At 50.3% G+C, this 18,059-nt stretch overlaps 1 protein-coding gene across 4 annotated transcripts in view; it reads left to right on the top strand.

Annotated features, from left to right (window-relative positions):
- The window catches only part of LINGO1 (leucine rich repeat and Ig domain containing 1), a 211,755-nt gene that overhangs the window by 125,090 nt on the left and 68,606 nt on the right, over positions 1 to 18,059 (top strand). For 2 of the 4 annotated variants that reach the window (XM_065906956.1, XM_065906954.1), the window contains 2 exons: positions 3,503 to 3,670; positions 17,683 to 17,780. The gene's annotated coding sequence lies outside the window, so the exon portion shown is untranslated. Of the gene's footprint in view, positions 1 to 3,198; positions 3,349 to 3,502; positions 3,671 to 6,165; positions 6,247 to 17,682; positions 17,781 to 18,059 lie in introns of those variants that run through there. The other 2 variants (XM_065906955.1, XR_010659206.1) reach the window with 2 other exon arrangements.

Raw genomic sequence — 18,059 nt, 5'->3', positions numbered from 1 at the left:
AGGGTGGCAAAGAGTAGGACATGACTGAAGTGACTTAACAAACACGGGAGACACGTGTACGTGTGGGTTGTATGCACACATAGGCATGTGCACACATACGTTTCTCTGTTCAGTAGTAGTGTGACCTCCGATGAGGTCTTTTACCTTTTGGGTGACTCGGTTGTTCCACTTGTGGAATGGAGCTGCCTGCGGCTGGAGGCAGAAGCCTGGATGTCTTGGCCTTTTGAGGTCAGCCCTGGCTAGCGACAGTAGAGCCGCAGGCAGCTCGGGCTCTGAAGGCTGTCTGCTGGCCTGCTGTGTTGTACCGAGGGCTCTGGGAGGTGATTATTGAAGTCCACCTGCACACAAGGCTGCTCCTCGCTGCCCTCTGAGGTGAGGATCTCACCCAGACAGGAGGGAGGAGTCCGGGGTCAGGAAATTGGCACGAAAGCCTGGAGACATGAGCTTGGCTGCCAGGGGCTGGATTGCGTTCACAGTCTCTTGGATGTATCAGTAGCTTTAATTTTGAATAAGTTTTCATTTTTGTGTTTGTGCTTGTTTTGTAAAGAATTTTTGATACAATATTTTTATTCCTTTTTTCTTTCAATTGCTACAAAAAAGCATTTCCATGCAATTAGAAAGGGAGGACACACATGCACATACACACATGCTTGCACAAATACGCCTGTGTTTCTACTGCCCCGAGTCAGTAGCTCTTCCCTCCCTGTCACCTTGCCCTTCTCCTGTGAAGACAACACTGAAACCTTGTAGACCATGTGGGAAGTAGAAGTGACCCTTGACCTCTGTGCCCTAGTTTTCTGATCAAAAAAAAAAAATGAGTATCAATTGCTCCCTCTTACAGCTATTGTAGAGATCACATGAGCCCACGTTTGTAAGGCACTTAGAATGTATCTGTTAACTAAGATGAGTTAATACATAAAAAGGAGAGGTCACAAGTTAACATCCCCATCATGGCACAAAGAAATAGCTGTGGAAGTCTGTCCTTAGAGTCAGAAATCAAAGAGTTCAAGCACCATTCTAGCCCTCCCTCCCCATGTCTCCAGGGCTGTGGGTAGCTTATTGAAGCCTCAGCTCCTCCATCTCTAGAATGGGTGTGAACTCTGGATGTCGTTATGCTGCAGTGTAGGCTGGGATAACAGATATAAGTGGGCTCAGTGAGCACAGAGCCCTGTACACCGCTGCAATCCCACCCTACCCTCATCCATTTCCCGTTTTCTTGTTCAATATTGTTAGGTGAACATTGCTCTGTGCTGCTATAAGTCTCTGTGTTTATCACTTTTAATGGTTGTATAATATTCCATCAAACAGCAGTGTCATGATGCACTTTGTCATCTGTATTGTGGGATGTTTAGGCAGCTTCCAGCATTTTGTTGTTATTAATAACCCTGCAGTGACCAGCTCTGTGCCCAGGGCACTTCCTCTCTGATGAATGATTTCCCCAGCAATATTCTTTGGGGCTGCTTGACTAGGGACCTGAGGGATGGGCCAGCAGCAGTGGCTGGGAGAGATGATCCCTTCAAAGGTGGCCTGATACCCTGTCTTGGGAGCAGTAGCATGGTTAATGGGATAGCAAGACACTGTGTGTGACGGTGCTGATCAGGACGGGAGAACATGAGCCCAACATGGGAAGGTCAGTGGGTGCTATTGAGAGTTGGGGCTAGGAGTCTGAAGAGTTAGGTTCTAGATTTTGCCTTTGCCACTCTCTATGTGACCTTGGACAAATCCTATCTCCTCTCTGGACCTCAGTTTTCTCTGGGTACTGTGACCAGGGGGGCTTCCTCAATGGCTCAGAGGGAAAGAATCTGCCTGCATTGCAGGAGCCACAGGGGACGCGGGTTCTACCCCTGGGTTGGGAAGATCCCCTGGGTTAAGAAATGGCAACCCGCTCCTATATTCTTACCTGGAAAATTCCATGGACAGAAGAGCTGGGCGGGCTATAGTCCATGGGGTCACAAAGAGTCCAACACCACTGAGCATGCATAGCACTGGGGCCAGGGGCTAGGCAAGGCTTGGTCCAGAGCTGTACTATCGAATATGGTAGCAACTAGCCACATGTGACTATTTAGATTTAAATATAAATGAATAAAAGAAAAGGAAAAAATCAGATTATTTGTGTCATTATCCTCATTTCAACATCCACATGTGGCTAGCAGCTATCATATCAGGCAGCATAGGTATCAAACACACCCATCATTGCAGAAAGCTCAATTCCACTGCACTGATCTAGAGATGTTTCTGGAGACCCAGTCAGCCGAGTGTTCTGTGACGCAGGATCTCAGTCGTTGTGCCTTTTTTATGGAGCCAAGAAGCAAGCCAATATCCCTTAGATCAGAGGACTCATGAAGGGATAAAGAGGCTTAGTGACTTTCCAACAGCCAGGACCTCAGGTGATGTCCTGAGTCTGAAATATCTCCACCCTTTGTCCCTCCCCAAAGGTGCCACTTGGCCTTAGAGAAGCTGGGGAAGACTGTGTTTATCACCCCCTTGAGGGGTGGCCCCCGAAAGCTGGGTCAGTGCCCAAAGGAGGTATGTGTGAAGGCAGAGTAGACGGTTTCCTGCTTTTTCAGATGCGAAGGCGCTCAGAGGCGCTACATTGCTCTCTGCCCATGCCTGGAACACCATTCATTCCCTTGGGTTGAGCACTGTCCTCTCTAGGATTCTTTTAGAAGTCCAGTGTGCCAAGTCGCTTCAATCTGACTCTTCAATCAGATTCGCAGTGTCTGACTCTTTGTGACCCCATGAACTGTAGCCCACCAGGCTCCTCTGTCCATGGGATACTCCAGGCAAGAATACTGGAGTGGATTGCCATGCCCTCTTCCAGGGGATCTTCCCGACCCAGGGATTGAACCCTTGTCTCTCAAGTCTCCTGCATTGGCCAGTGGGTTCTTTACCACTAGTGCTACCTGAGAAGCCCATAGAATACTGGAGTGGGTTGCCATTCCCTTCTCCAGGGGATCTTCCCGACCCAGGGATTGAACCTGGGTCTCCTGCATTGCAGGCAGATTCTTTACCATCTGAACCACCAGGGAAGCCACTTGGAAGTCCAGACCAGCAATCAAAGAAGATAGCTGCCTCACTCACCTTTGTCCTGTTCTGGCTACCTCAGGCCCTGGGCCCGGTTCTGGACACTCACTGGAAGAGGAACTGTGAGAAATGAGTCCACAGTCCTGAGGGGGACGCTCCCCTGCCCTCCGCCTGCCACCAGGCACATACAGTCTGGCAATAGCACATGGATTCCAGCCATGCCTGCACACCCCTCCCCCATCCTCCCTTCTCTTCAGAGGGAAGGGCTCCTACAGATGCTCTTCTGCAGCCTGGAAGTACTCCGGGTGAGGGCGCAGTAAAGGGGTAAGTGACGTACAAGAGGTGAGGAAGTGAAGACAGACTTGGCAGACTCTGGCCTCACCTTGGGAAAGGTGTGACCACTGTCTGCCTGATGCCCTGTGCCCCTGTGTCCCCCATGTGAACCATACTGCTCATTCTTGCTTTTCCTCTTTTCTAGGGACTCCACAGCCATGTCCTGGTTACGTTGAGCCTGCCTCCTGCCAGCATTTTGGGGCTCTGTCCCTGCCCAGCTCCTGGACCCACTCCCCAGCCTATTCCTCACCCCAGCCTGCATCGAAGTGACTCCTCAAGCTTCAGGACTCAGTGGGGCACAGTGGCAGTCACGGTAGGTGGCACACCCACCCTGCCCATTCCCTGCCTCCTTCTCCGTCTCTGGAACTGGAAGGATACCTTTCTGAACACTGTGTCTGTGAGGATCCCTTTGGTTTCAAGTAACAAAAATCTTATTCCAATAAAATGAGATTATCAACTCATGAAACTGAAGTGTCTGGGGGTAAGTTGGGCTTCAGGCAGGGCTTGATCCAGTCGCTTCAACGATGTGACCAGGAGCTGTTTCCTGTCTGTAGTCCTCTGCTTCTCTTTTTTTGTTGATGGCTCCACTCCTAGTATCTTTTCACATGATATAATCGTAAGATGTGTCAGCAATTTCTGGGGCTACTGGCTACCAGGTTGAAATCTGGGATCATAAGCCTGCTTTTCTGATAGAACAAATAAAAGTCCTAGAGTTAGGACTTGGGATTTATAGTCCCAAGTGCTATAAATCTCTTGGGCCCTATTGGCAGGGTTAAGATAATCCTGATCCTTTAATTGGATACACAGGAAATGAGGATGAACTGGGGTAAGGGTCTGTCCTTCCCCAACCATGTGACCAGCAATGAGAGAGAAGCTTCTTTTGAGCTTCTCAAAGGAAGCTCAGAGTCCTGCTGGCAGGAAGGAGATGCCTCTGACTGGGGAAGGCAAATTATAAATGATTACTAAAGATGGAGTCTGCCCCATCCTCTTTTTCAAGGCCTAGTTTAGATCCCTCCTGCTCTAGAAAACTTTTGCTGACTGCTTTCGCCAGTGGTCATTTCCTTTAGTTCATGCTCAAGCTTCACCCTTTTTATAGATGGAAAGACCAAGATCTGGTGTGCATTTCCTTATGGATACTCTGTTGGTTATGACCTTAGTGCTGAAATGTGTTGCTCTCTTTGTCTTGGCTGCTAGGAAGCTCATAGCTGGTTTGTGGCCCCTTTCTGATAAGTGCTCGGGTTGCTGGGGCATGTAGTTGCTCAGCAGCCTTGCCTTTGGCTTCCTCTTCTTTTCTCGCACATCTTTCCCTTGTTCTGATTTCTTCTGTTATTTTTCAGCTTGTGCTGTTCTTAGCAACCTCAAACTCTTTTAGAAGGAGGTGGGGTATAAATAACCAAGAGTGGCTGTAAATGAAGCATTCAGTGCTGACAGTATCCAAATTCTAGGCCTCTTCCTTTCTAGAGGTAGTTGGGAGGAGCGTCTCCCCACACCCAGGGCCAAGCCTGTCCTCAGGGAGACACCAAAGCCTGACCACAGTAGCCCCAGTACACTGCCCACCTTGCCCTCTGTGGGTTGAGAATGGCATTGTTCTGCTTCCCATCCCCTTCCCTCCCAACTCCCCATCTTATCAGAAGCTAATGAAAGAGGCTGGGAAACCCAATCCTCTGGTAATTAAATTTACTTAACGGGTATTCAAGTGGAGTAATGAGAAGTTTAATGCAGTGATTAGATTTTTCTTTAATTAATTAAAATGAGAACCATGTGTCTTTCCTGCAAACCAACTTGACCCTCTGCTTGGGAGTAGCAGGCAGAGGGAGTGGAGGGTTTGGCTGGGTGGGTGGGAGTGCTGAGGGGTGGGGCAGCCTCCTGCCCAACTCTGACGCCCACTCAGGCCAGTCTCTGATTCAGCTCTCATTTCTGAGCCCCATGAGTGCCAGACCTGGGTTAGACCTCAGTCAGCCAGGGCCGGGAGATCTGGCAGTCCCAACGCCCAGCTAAAAACTGTTCAGGATGGAGGTTTCAGAGGAAGGTCAGCAAGACTGACTTAAAGCAAGGAGCACAAAGCAGGATTTCAGGTGCCGTGATAGGAGGAACTGTTTGGATGGCACATCTCGTTGCCATGTGCCAGCCAACACCTTTGCCTGCTTGTTCAGCCAGACCCAGATTTACCTCCACTGGCATCGGATCATCTGGGCTAATAGAGTGGTAACAGTGGGGTGGCTAATAGAAAAACCTGAGCTAACCCACAAACCAGTTTTCCTTGGTTTGGGAACACATTCAGGCCAGAAGGCTGACTGTCCTTGCTGTGTTTCTGAAGGCCAGTTAGGGATGCAAGGAAGCACTTCCCACCTTGGGCCCCTTCTGTGGGAGTCAGGTGGTGGCTGGCCACAGTGAGAATGGGCTGCCTCCATTCCAGGGCTGCCTGGAGTGGAGCATAGGTCAGGCCTTGCTTGGGTAGAGCGTGGGCAGAGTGGGACTCAAGACAGCCCCCAGCACCCCAGGGGCAGGAGAAGTTGTTTTCAAAGCAGGGGGTAAGGCTGGGAGAAGTCCTGAGCCCTTCATGGTAGAGGGCAGAAAACTTCCTTCACTGCACCCTGACCCCAGCCCCTCACTGAGCCCTGATCCCGGAAGATTGAACTTTGACCCCAGCCCCACTGAGTCCTGATCCCGGACAGACTGAACTGTGGTCCCACACTGAGCTCTGCCCCAGTCCCACATGGAGCCCAGAACTGTCATGAATATTCAATAGAGCAACAGGTGCTGGGGTGGGAGGGGTGAATGATCCTGCTTGTTCATCCCCACTGCTAGCTCTGCTGCCTGTGGGCAGGACTCCCGTGCCAGACCCCACACTCTGCAACGGCCAAGATGAATCAGATGTAGTTCCTGCCCACGGGGCTGGTGGGGGAAGTGACAAGCCAACAGCGACAGCCGAGTGATCAGAGTCGAGGTGGGCCTCACTTAGAGAGTTCTTCTGGCAGCAGGTAGGCGGGGGCAGTGCTGTAGGTGGGCCAGTGGGGAGGCTAAGACGGGGTCCCTGTGGGCGATGAGGAGGATGGCACCCATGGGGGTCTTGGGGGTGCCTGGGGGTGGGTGATTCTCCCTCACTCCCAGAGCTGGCTGAGACTCCCCCAGGCCCTGCTCAGCTCCTGGTGAACCAAAGGGCTCACCTATGAGGCAGGTTGCTGGTGTGCTGGGCCCCAGGGTAATGTTGCTCACAAGGAAAGCATATTTATTCATCTCATAGAAGAGGAAATGGAGCCATGCAGGGACTTGCCTAGTGGCACTCAGCCTGAAGTAGCCCAGTGGGGCATGACCCCAGGTCTCACCTGCCTCCAGGTCTTACCTGCCTCCCAGCCCGCCCACTGCTGTTTCCATCGTTCCCAGGAGTGAACTTGCCCTGGGAGGGTGGAGCTCCTCTTCTTCCAGCTTCTCCACCCCCAACTGAGTGAATACGCCCTGGACTCTGGTGGGGGCCGCGGGCCTGGGAGTAGGGGGTGTGAGGAGGCCCTTGGCTGGCTGGGGGACTAGCCCAAGAAGGAGCGTCTTCTGCTTCCTTCATCCCCCACCCTCCCCTCTCTGGGTCTCACCTCTCTGGGTTTCCACACCTCCCCACAGTCACCTCTGGCCCATTTCCCTCCTTCCATGGCTCAGCCCCTTCTGAATAACCAGGCCTAGAGAAATCACCCAACCTGTCACCTACCCCCCAACATGGAGAGATTGAGGGCCTGAGAGGGGTAGAGACCTGCTCAACATTGTAAGGCTCTGCCTCTCACGTCTCTGTAAGAAAGCAGAGAGTCTGAAATCACATCGCCTGGAGTTTACACTTTAAACACAAGGTTAGTATTTGAGTACTTTTGCTGGGCCATATGCCCACACCAGTTCTCATCACAAAGGCCGATGCCCCCACGGAGCTGCCTCTGTCTCCTCCGGCACAGTGCCCCCACCAGACGTGTTCCACCGCCTCCCGAGGTTCAAGGTGCTGCAAACCACCGTCTTGTTTAATTCTCTCAATGATCCTGGAAGTTGCATGATTTTCTTTTTTTTTTTTTTTTTTTTTGCATGATTTTCTATAGATGAGGGCACCGAGGTGGGGAACTAGGCCACTGTCCTGAGCTGACAGCGGAGGTGGATTTGCCTGACAGGTTCCGGTCCTGGGCAGTCCACGTGCTTGATTGCCCCCTCCTTGCTGTGGGCAGCTGCTCCCTCTGAGGGCCCCAGCATCTCGCACCCCCACATCCACGGGCTGCTTCCCAACTTATCTTGTTTTCCAGCCAAAACCAGTGACTCTTCCCCAGAGTTCTCCTCACTTGCCCCCCTCCAGCCCTTGCTTAAGCTGTTCCAGCCCCCTGGAGTTCCCTTCCCCAATCCATCTGCCCAGATCCCCCTTCGTCTTCTGGGGCTGGGCCCAGATGCCACTTCACGGAGACCCCCCATCTGCTTTGTCCTGATCAGAAACCAGGGCCCTGCTCCTCTGAGCACCATCCCACTGTCCCCCTCTGGCTCCTGGTTTCCATGTGTCTGACTTCACAGCACGTGGAGGGCAGAGCAGTCTCCTGGCCCCTGACTTCCCTGGCCCGTGACCTCTAGGGCCTGGCACACAGTAGGTGTGCAGGAAGTAGCTTGGGTCTTCGCCTCAGGAGGGGCTGCACCTCCACAAACCATGCCATTCCTCAGCAGCGCCGGGTCAGCTGGCCTCCAGCTGAGCTGGTCCCAGCCCACAGGAGAGACCAGCTGCTTCCTTCAGCCCTGGAGGGTTGAGGTTGGGAGCAGGCTTGTCACCCCAGCAGACCTCCCTGTGTACACTTACCTGCCCAGGTTCTGGGGGCAGGAATAAGGCAACGCCCCCACCTCACCCACCCACCAACTTGGGGCTCTTAGGCAGGTCTGGGAGCCTGGAAGGTATAGGTCCTGTGTGCTGAGTGCTGGCAGAAGGCTTCACGCATGCTCTGCCTGGCCCCGCCACTCACTGGCTCTGTTGATTGCTGGCGGAGTGACTTCGAGCAAGTTGGGTAACCCCTCTGTGCCTCAGATTCCTCATACATTAAATAAGGTGATGACAGACCTTCCTAGGATTGCTGCGAGGATCGAAGGGGTCAGTACGGGGTAAAGTACACAGCACAGCCCCGACACAGACACACACGTGCTCCCTGGATGCTGGCTGTCACCGCTGCCGGGAGAGTGGAGGCAGGGTGCGGGGGAGTGTTCAAGGAGAGTTTCCAGAAGGTGACGATACGTGAGGAACCACCTGAAAGATGAGGCGTGGAAGGCAGGAAAGGACACTGTGGGCAGATGGAATCGTAGGGACAAAGGCTTAGTTTGGGGAATTGAAAGGGAGTGTGGGAGACCCCGGGCTGGCGGCACACAAGGGCGGTGTCCTGGACTTTAGCTGCCACCTAGGGAGTGTGGACTTTGACTTACAGCCCCTGAGGGGCTATGGATGGGGTATTTTTTTTCTTTTCTCGTCTTAACCACAAAAGCAATATCTACTCCTGTAAAAACTGAAACAATATAGAAGTGCGTCCTGTTAAGAAATTTCCTTCTTTGCCCTTAAATCTCCTTCTGCGGAGGTCCCACTGTTGTTGATCTGGTGTGCTTCCTTCTAGAACTTTTTCTGTGCCTTTATAAACATATTTATTGTGTGTTATCTTTAAAAAAAGAAAAGGCATGAATCACATTATGCACATTACTCTACGACTTCCATTTTTCATTTCCCAGTGTGCTGTGGGCATCTGTCAGTGTCACGGAATACAGATCCCCCGTGTTCTTTTTAATCGTTGCCTAATATTCCATTGTTTGGCTGTAACGAAATTTATGTAACTAGGCCTGGGTTGATGGATATTTAGGTTGCCTTCAATTTTTCACTCTTGCAAATAATGCTTCAGTGAACATCCTTGTATATATATCTTGGCTGACACGTGTAAGCCTTTCTGTAGGATAGGCTTCTAGGTGTGGAGTTGCCCTGGCTCAGGGTATGCTTATTAAATTTTAATAGGTACTGTCACATTGCTCTTCCAAAAGGTTGGGCTAGTTTTTGCTTCCACCCTTGATATCTGTGGGGAGCCATTTCCCCAGCCGTCCTCCGCACTGAACATTATCAAGCTTTTTAATTTTCACCAGTCCAGGAAAACATCTCACTGTGGTTTCAACACTCACTTTCCTTCTCCCCAACGAGGCTGAGCAACTTTTCATGTGGTTACCGACCATTTGCATTTTCTTCTCTGTGAATTGACTGTTCATATCCGCTGCCTATTTTTCTTTTCTTTTTGCCTTTTTCTTATGGGTATGAGGGAGCTTTTAGTATACTAGGGATTTAAAAACTTTTGTCTGTTATGTGTGTTGGAAATATTTCCCCTAGTCTGCCGTTTATCTTTTTAACTTTGTTTATGGTATCTGTGGCCATAGAGACGCTTTAGATCTTTATTCAGGCAACTCTGTCAGGCTTCTCTTTAGGGCTTTATGTGAAACTCAGAAGTTTTGCATCCTGCTTGGTTAGGCTTCCTGGGAGGGTTTTAAGTGGAGCACGGGTAAGATCAAATTTGTGACTGGGAAAGGTAATTCTGGTTGCCACTGTGTGGAGGGTGGGTGGAGGGGGTACTGCACGCTGGCTGGAGTGGGGGTGAGGGAGAACTGGGAGAAGATGCGATTGAGAAATATTCAGGCATTGGCTGACTGTGGTGAGGGAATGTGAGGGTGAGAGAGGGGAAGAAAGGACTCACGAGTGTTGTCTGGGTATTTGGCTGGAGACCGTGTGGCTGATGCTGCCACCAGCCTGAGTTAAGGACAGGAGAGGGAGGGAAATGTGTGCACATGCACATGAGTGCTCACCTTGGCGGGGACACATGTGCACATGAGTACATACATGGCTGGGATATGTGTGCACATGAGTATACACATGTGTATACATGTGTACACGTGCGTACATACATGCCCGTGTACATACTTGGAAGTTCTAGAGATGGGCATATCTGCTCTGGCTCCATGGCAGGAAGTAGGGAGGTGTGTCTGCTTTTCGTGGCGTTTTCGTTCTCTACCAAGTATTGTACAAGGCAACACACATACACACAGACACAGAGAAACACACACATACTCACATGTGCTCTGTAATCTCTACTGTCATATGAAGTACCTTTTATAGGTAAGGAACCAGTCTCAGTGTATGTAACTCGCTCAAGGTCACGAGCTAGTGGCAGAAAGTGGCTTTTTTGGACAACTTGGATCTGAGCACCCACAGACAGAATTCCTGCCAGTGGCACTGAGGAGCCCTTCATTCATGTCTAACCTGGCCAACCCAGCTTCATCAGGGACTCTTAGGATGAGTGCTACAGCCTGATTGCCTGGGTTTGAAACTTAGCCCCATTCCAAATAAGGCAAGTTACTGCCCTTCTCTGGGCCTTGATTTCCCCATCCTGAAGATGCAGGCAGCGGGACTTTCTGGTGTCCGGTGGTTAAGACGCCATACTCCCAATGCAGGGGGGCCTAGGTTCGATCCCTGGACAGGGAACTAGATCCCACATGCTACAACTAAAGATACTGCATGTCACAACAAAGATTGAAGACCCCACATGCCGCAACTAAGACCTGGTGCAGCCAGATAAATGAATGTTTTTTTTAATTACTAAAAGAAATGCAGACAGTGACAGTGTCCGTCTCCTAGGGTGCTGGTGGGCATCGAATGTGTTAGCGAGTGGGGAGTACCTACCAAAGTGAGGGCTGAGCTCTCGGGGAGGCTGACTGTGGTGACGGGGACGAGACGGGGATGTCCGTGCCCTTTACCCCCTCCCGTCCCCCCATCCTCCCTCTGCCTGCCACCTCTCAGCTGTGTGCCAGCTCTCCCTCCATTCCCCACAGGAACATCTCTCAGTATTTGCCTTTGAAACTTTGTCCTCTGTTTTCAGCCCCCAAACCCTTAGCAGACAGTGAATTAAAGCCCAGTCAGTCAGCAAAAACCATTCAGGGGGAAACGATTCATGTTGTTCTCAGGGAATCCTCCCCCAAGCAGTTCTAGTCAGGCATTTTCCATGAGCCAGTGCATCCATCCCAACGTTGCCTGGGCCTCTGGGTACCAGACCATAACATCCAAGCCTAAAACACCTTCGTCCCTGAGTGGGGATGTTCGAGTGTACTTTTGAGCCAGGGGTCTGAGCTGACCCCACCTCAGCCAATTCTCTACTCTAACCACAAGCCGTTGCTGGAGCCCTGACCCCAGGATGAGTAATTCTCAGCATCAGTGGTCAGGAAACTTGCCTGTAGGAAACAAAAGGAGAAGGCACAGCAAATTCTGGGCGTGGTTCCTTACCGCTAGTATGTGGTCATCAGGGTGGGGGCAAGGTATGCAAACTGGGTTAAAACCTCGGGTCTGCACCCAATTTAAATTTTCTCCTAAGCCAAAAAGCTCACCGAAATCACCAAACTTATCATTATGGATTTCTCATCATCAAAATAAGCCCCCAAGTAAATAAATGCTTGTGGTAAAGAATGGAACAGCTATTGCCTGTTTCTTTGTAGGGTTTAGTTTTCAGTTATATTGTATCAGTCACACCCTTTTATTCTTAACCAAAAGGATGGCAAAACTCGCTTCAGTCTTTCCCAGAGACCAGCTACACCAAAAACTGCAGGCCCCCAACCCCAAAGCCTCCAAGAGAGGATTCTTCACGACTGCTCCTTTGGAAGCCCCAGCCCCCAGGTCCCCAGGTTCCACAGATCCTGCCTTTGCTCCAGGGACTTCTTCACTTTAAACAACCCCACCCCTGCCTCTGACCCAAGTCCCCACCCCCAGCCCACCCCAGTACCTCTGTAGGGTGCCATGCAAGGTTGCAGTTTTCATCTACCCTGGCATCAGTTGAGAACTTCAGGCCTTTGGATGCACACATTCAAGTATTGACACCAGCACTCAGCACTCATTCTCAAGAAGAGTCTTTTTAATGGCCTCAAAGAAGCTGTATTGTTCCAATTTGGGGTGAGTGTGAGTAGCAGAGGCAGAGTATTTTACGGCAGCCAAATCTTACTTTTTGGAAGAGGCGAGAAGTCACAGGGACCCTATATAAACCAAGGGATTTCCCCCAGGTCCTCTACCGGCCTCCTGCTGTCCTCTTGAAGGGCTGCCTCCTCCCCCTGTTCCCTGTGTTGTCCCACAGGAGTCCACACCGTTTAAGGTGATAATTGCCGAAGTAGAGTTCCAGTAAGTTCAAAACATAAACCTACAATTAAACCTGTGGCACATTGTTGTTTGTGGCTTCAAGGCCATGGTTGAGATTTCCTGCCCTCTCCCCCACCCCAAATTGTCCATCCAGGACAAACCAGCTTGGAGTTCAGGGGCCTTTCTGGGAGCTTGTCCCAGGCCTGAGTCAGGGGTAAAACTCAAGATGTACCAGCCTTTGTTCTAAAGTCAAGCTCAAGTCCTCGAATGTGGGCCAAGGCCCTCACTATCATAAAGATGCTCCCAGCTGACTCAGCTCCCACCTCCCTTCTCCAGGTGGGGACTGTCCTGCTAGTGGATCCTGTGGAAGGGCCTGGAACTGCCCCGCTTTCCCTTGCAAATGCAGGGAACCCTTCAAGTTGGGAACTGAAGTCATTCCATCTCTCACGGGAATCCTAGTTATTTTGGGGCTCCCAAATGGAGCTTAGTTCTGTCACCCAGAAAGTCATCCAAACATGTTCTTAAACCATATGCCCCCATGTGGCTGGTGGGGATGTAGGGAGGGTAGTGAAGTGCTGCACTAATAAGCTCTCTCTGAACTCTCAGTGATTTAATGCCATAGTCCCCAACCTTTTTGACACCAGGGACCACTTTCAAGGAAAACAATTTTTCTACAAGGGTTGGGGTGGGGGAAGGTTTGGGAATGATCCAAGCACATTACATTCACTGTGCACTCTCTTTCTGTTGTTATTACATCAGCTCCAACTCAGATCACCAGGCATTAGATCCTGGAGGTTGGGGACTCCTGATTAAATGTGACAAGGCTCCCTTCTTCTTTTACCATATGAATTCACACTACAGGACCGACATGGAAGTGGAGAGGGTGGCAGAAGCTGGTCCATTTAGTCACACGGGGACCCAGGCTGAAGCTCCACCATGTGGTAGCTGCCCCCTGGAACTCACGGCCTTCTTTGGCCACAGTGGCAAAGAAGAGAAAATGGTAGAGATGCACACAGGCTGCTAAATGCATTGGGGCAGAGGTGACACATCATTTTTGTTCACAACCCACTGGCTAGAACTTCTCATATGGCCTCAACTACCTGTAAAGGGGCTGAGAAAATGGGACATGTTGGGGGGAGGGCATGGAGGAAATATGCCAGACTTTCAGTGAGCAGTGAGAAGCGAAGTCTGGACAAAGGGTTTTATGGGATGTTCTCAGAGCAAGGGTTTCTGAACTGCCGAGGCCATGACTTCCTGTTCATTCTCTCCAGCTGGGGAGGCCCCGAGTGTGTGGGAGGCAGTGGTGGGAAAAGCTTTGAGGAGGAGTCCCTGTAAAAGCATAAGCCCCCTGGCAGGCCTGGGCCCTTCACCACCAGGCTCCGGTTTGACTCAGCCTCACCCCGCTTGTCCCTATTGGTTGCTTGCAATACCAACATAAAACGAATTTTTTAGGAGGAGAGGTAGAATCGAGAGTGAGAATGAATTCAGCTTTGGAGGGGAAATATCCAGGAGGTAGCATCTAGAAGCCCATGTCTTTGGGCTACATAACAAAATACCAGAGAAACTGGGTGGCTTATAAACAACTGTGGTTTACGTCTTACAGTCTGCAGGCTGGAAGTCCAAAATCAAGGTGCTGGCAGATTCAGCGTCTGGTGAGGGCTGGCTTCCTGGTTCATCGATGCCCTCTTCTCACTGCATGCCCATATGGCACAGGGGGTGAGAGAGCTCTCGGGGGGTCTCTTCTGTAACGGCACTAATCTTGCTCGTGAGGGCTGCACTCTCAGACCTAATCACCTCCCCAGAGCTGCATCTCCCGATACCATCACATTGGGGATTAGGGTTCAGCTATGAATTTTGAAAGGGACACAGATACTCAGTCTATGGCACGCTGGACTGAAGTTGTCCTTCTTCCACATTTTCATTCCTTCAGCAAATGTGACTGCCATGGGTCATGTAGTGTATTGATCATGACTCCAGCCGCCTTAGAGTGAAGCTCTGCTCAGCGCCTTGTTAGCTCTGGGTTAGTTACTTCTGTCTGTCTCTGTTTTCTCCTCTTTAAAGTGGGGATAGCACCTGTCTCTCTTAGGGCGCTTGTGAGGATTAAATGAGTTAGTATCTGTCGAGCACTCAGAATAGTGCTGGGCGTACGATCAGGACTTTGTAAGTGCAACATCATCACCATTATCCACTACCAGGTACCATTCTAGATATTGGGGGAGCAACTCTCACGGTCCCTGCTCTCATGTATGATGGGAGAAATGGAAAATAAACAGAAAAAATTAAATCAAGATGTACTTTCAGATAGTGATGGTACTAAAACAAAAGTCAGGTACATTAAAAAAAATCACTCATCTTCATGAGTCAGTAGGGAAATGCAAATCAAAATGACAATGAGAGTTAAAGCAATTCTACAAATGCCCCCAATAAACTTGGATTTGATAGCCACCTCCCCCCTCCCAATGAGATACCACTGCTTATCTCTAACATTGACTTTTACAAAATTGACAATAGTAAGTGCCGGTGAGGGTACAAAGTAACTGAAACTCTCATATGTTGCCAGTGGGAATGAAAAATGGTACAGTCACTTTGGGAAAAAGTCTGGCTATTTTTTATAAAGTTAAAAATATGCTTACTGTATAACCCAGGAATCCTACTGCTAGGTATTTTCCCAAGAGAAATAACAACTTATGTTCATGAAAAGCTTGTATGTGAATATTTATAGTGGTTTTATTCATAATCACCCCAAATTGGAAAAAATCCAAAGTGTCCTTCAGCTGGTGAATGGATAAACAATTGAATACTACTCAGCAATAAAAAAAAGAATGAAATTCTGATACAAGAAACAACACAGGTAAATCTCAAATGCTTTATTTGATAAATGAACAAAGCCAGACTCAGAAGGTTACATATGGATGATTCCATTTGTATGAGATTCTGGAAAAGGCAAAACTACAGAGACAGAAAACAGAACAGTGGTTATGAGAGGCAGGGATAGGGGGAGTTGGCTACAAAGGGGACAACTCATGGAGATTTTCAGATATGGACGGTTAATAGAATTGTTCTTTACCTTAATTGCAGTAGTGGTTACGTGCTGCCAAAGCTCAGAACTGTGCGCTAAAAAGTGCAAAGTTTGTTCCAGTTTTATTTAGAAATAATCAATGTACATCACTGTATACATTTAAGGTGTATGGTATGATGGTTTAATTTACATATATTGTGAAATGTTTACCACCCCATAGCCATCATCTCATATAGATATATAGAAAGAAAAGAAAGAAGAAAAAAGGTTTTCTTCTTGTAATAAGGACCCTTAGGATCTACTTCCTTAATAACTTTCGTGTATAACAGACTGTTAACCACAGTCATCATGTTGTGCTTGCCCCTGGCACATACTTATCTTGTGACTGGACGTTTGTACATTTTGACCCTGCTGTGCCATACTAAGTTGCTTTAGGCGTGTCCGACTTTGTGTGACCCCATGGACTATAGCCCACCAGGCTCCCCTGTCCATGGGATTCTCCAGGCAAGAATACTGGAGTGGGTCGCCATTTCCTCTAGGGGATCTTCCCAACCCAGGGATCGAGCCAGAGTCTCTTAAGTCTCCTGGGAAGCCCTTTTGACCACTTTCCTGCAGTTCCTTCTCCACCCATCCTCTGGCTCTGGTAACCATAAGTCTGATCTCTTTTTCTAAGAGTTTAGTTTTTTATTTCTATTTTTTTACATTCTGCAATACAGTATTTGTCTTCGAGTTATTTCACTTAGCATAATGCCTTCAAGGTCCATCCATGTTGTCACAAATGGATTTCTTTATTTTTTATGACTGAATAATTTTATTATATAGATATATGTGTATATATCTCATATCTTCTTTATTCATTCATTCATTGATGGACACTTATGTTGTTTCCACATGTTGGCTGCTGTAAATAATGCTGCAGTGAACACAGAAGTGCATCTATCTTTTTGAGATAGTGTTTTCATTTCCTTTGGCTATATACCCAGAAGTGGAATTGCTGAATCACATGGTAGTTCTATTTTTAATTTTTTGAGGACCCTCCGTAATGTTTTCCATAGTGACTGCACCAATTTCCATTCCCACTAACACTGCACAAGGATTCCCTTTTCTCCACATCCTCGCTAGAATTTGTTATCTAAAAAAGGGTAAATTTTACTGCAAGTAAATTATACCTCAATTAACCTGACTGGAAATAAAGCTCGCCGTGGGATTGTTGAGACAGGGAACACCGAATGACACGTCAGTCACTCAGGGTAGTGTGACTCGGGGAAGGAGGGGTTCCTGTGCAGGGTGGTCAGGGAAGGCTGTCTGAGGAGGTGCCTTGAGCTGAGCCTGGCTGAGGAGGAGCCAGGCCTGTGTGGAGCTGAGGGGGGTGTGCTGCAGGGCGGGCCTTGCAACTGGAGCTGAGGGAGGGAGGAGACGGCAGGAGACGGGTCAGGGCCTCGACTCTCCTCCGGGCATGATGGAATCCCCTGGGGAGCATAGACAGCGGGTGACTGAAACACTGGTGTGAGTCGGGTGGTCCAGGGAGGAGGAAGGAGGGGAAGGCGGGACATGGGATCATGTGTGAGGAGGAGTGGTGAGAATGAGGGGAGTGTGGGTCAGGAGCCTCCTACCGGAGGGAGAGGGCAGCCGGCCAGAGACCCAGCAGCTGGGGCAGGAGGACTGGTCTGGGCAGTGGGGGTCCTGGCAGAGGGTGTCGTGGGCAGTGGTGGGGCAGAGGCCAGCCATGCTGGGGTGAGGTGCTGGGGGTGAAGACATGTAGGTGAAGCTTCCAGGAGGCAGGGGACAGACAGGCTTGGTGAGGAGCAGAGGGAACCTCAGAGAGAATGTGGTAGAACTGCCTGTGTATGTGTGTGTGTGTGGTGAACAAAACTTGCCAGAGGTGGGCCTGACCTATGGAAGATAGTGTGAGATGATGAGAAGCAAGGGGTTTGGACAGGGCCTCGAATGCCAGGCCTGGGGGGCTATTCATGGGAGCCAGGAGATACCAGGGAGACTGGTGGCAGAAGGCCCCTCCCGGAAGTGGGAGGCAGCGCTGAGCCCCCTGGGGTAGAGGGTCGGGATCTGCTCGGGGGTGGCGGGTGGGGGGCGTCCCATGCTGAGGTGGGCACCCCCCGGGTTGCAGAGGCCCAGTCTTTGTTAGCGCTCACCTCCCTTCTCCTCCCCACAGTGCATGCTGGGACCGAGACGGACGGGCTGCCGCTCCCCCTGCCGCTCCTCCGGCCCCCAGAGGCCTGTCTGTTTGCCTCCCGGCGCCGTCTGACCCAGGTAATGGAGCTGGGCTCTCCCTTGTTATGTCTCTGCACTGGGTGGGAGGACTCTAAGAGTAGGGCCCCCTGGCCCTGGGTGCATGAGCCCCTGTCAGAGCGATGGAAGGGCACACAGCGTGGGATTTGAAGCCTCCAGGCCCCCGCAGGGCCTCCTGGGGAGGAGTTCCCAGACGTCCAAGAGGCGGGCTACCTCAGCAGCAACCCCTGCTCACCAGGCCTCGTCCCCTAGACACGGAGAGGCCCCCATGTGGCTCCCACACATCGCTGTCTACAGTTG

The sequence above is a fragment of the Muntiacus reevesi genome, chromosome 15, assembly GCF_963930625.1.
Source record: "Muntiacus reevesi chromosome 15, mMunRee1.1, whole genome shotgun sequence".
In the NCBI taxonomy this organism is placed as follows: Eukaryota; Metazoa; Chordata; class Mammalia; order Artiodactyla; family Cervidae; genus Muntiacus; species Muntiacus reevesi.
This window is presented reverse-complemented; position numbering and strand designations above follow the sequence as displayed.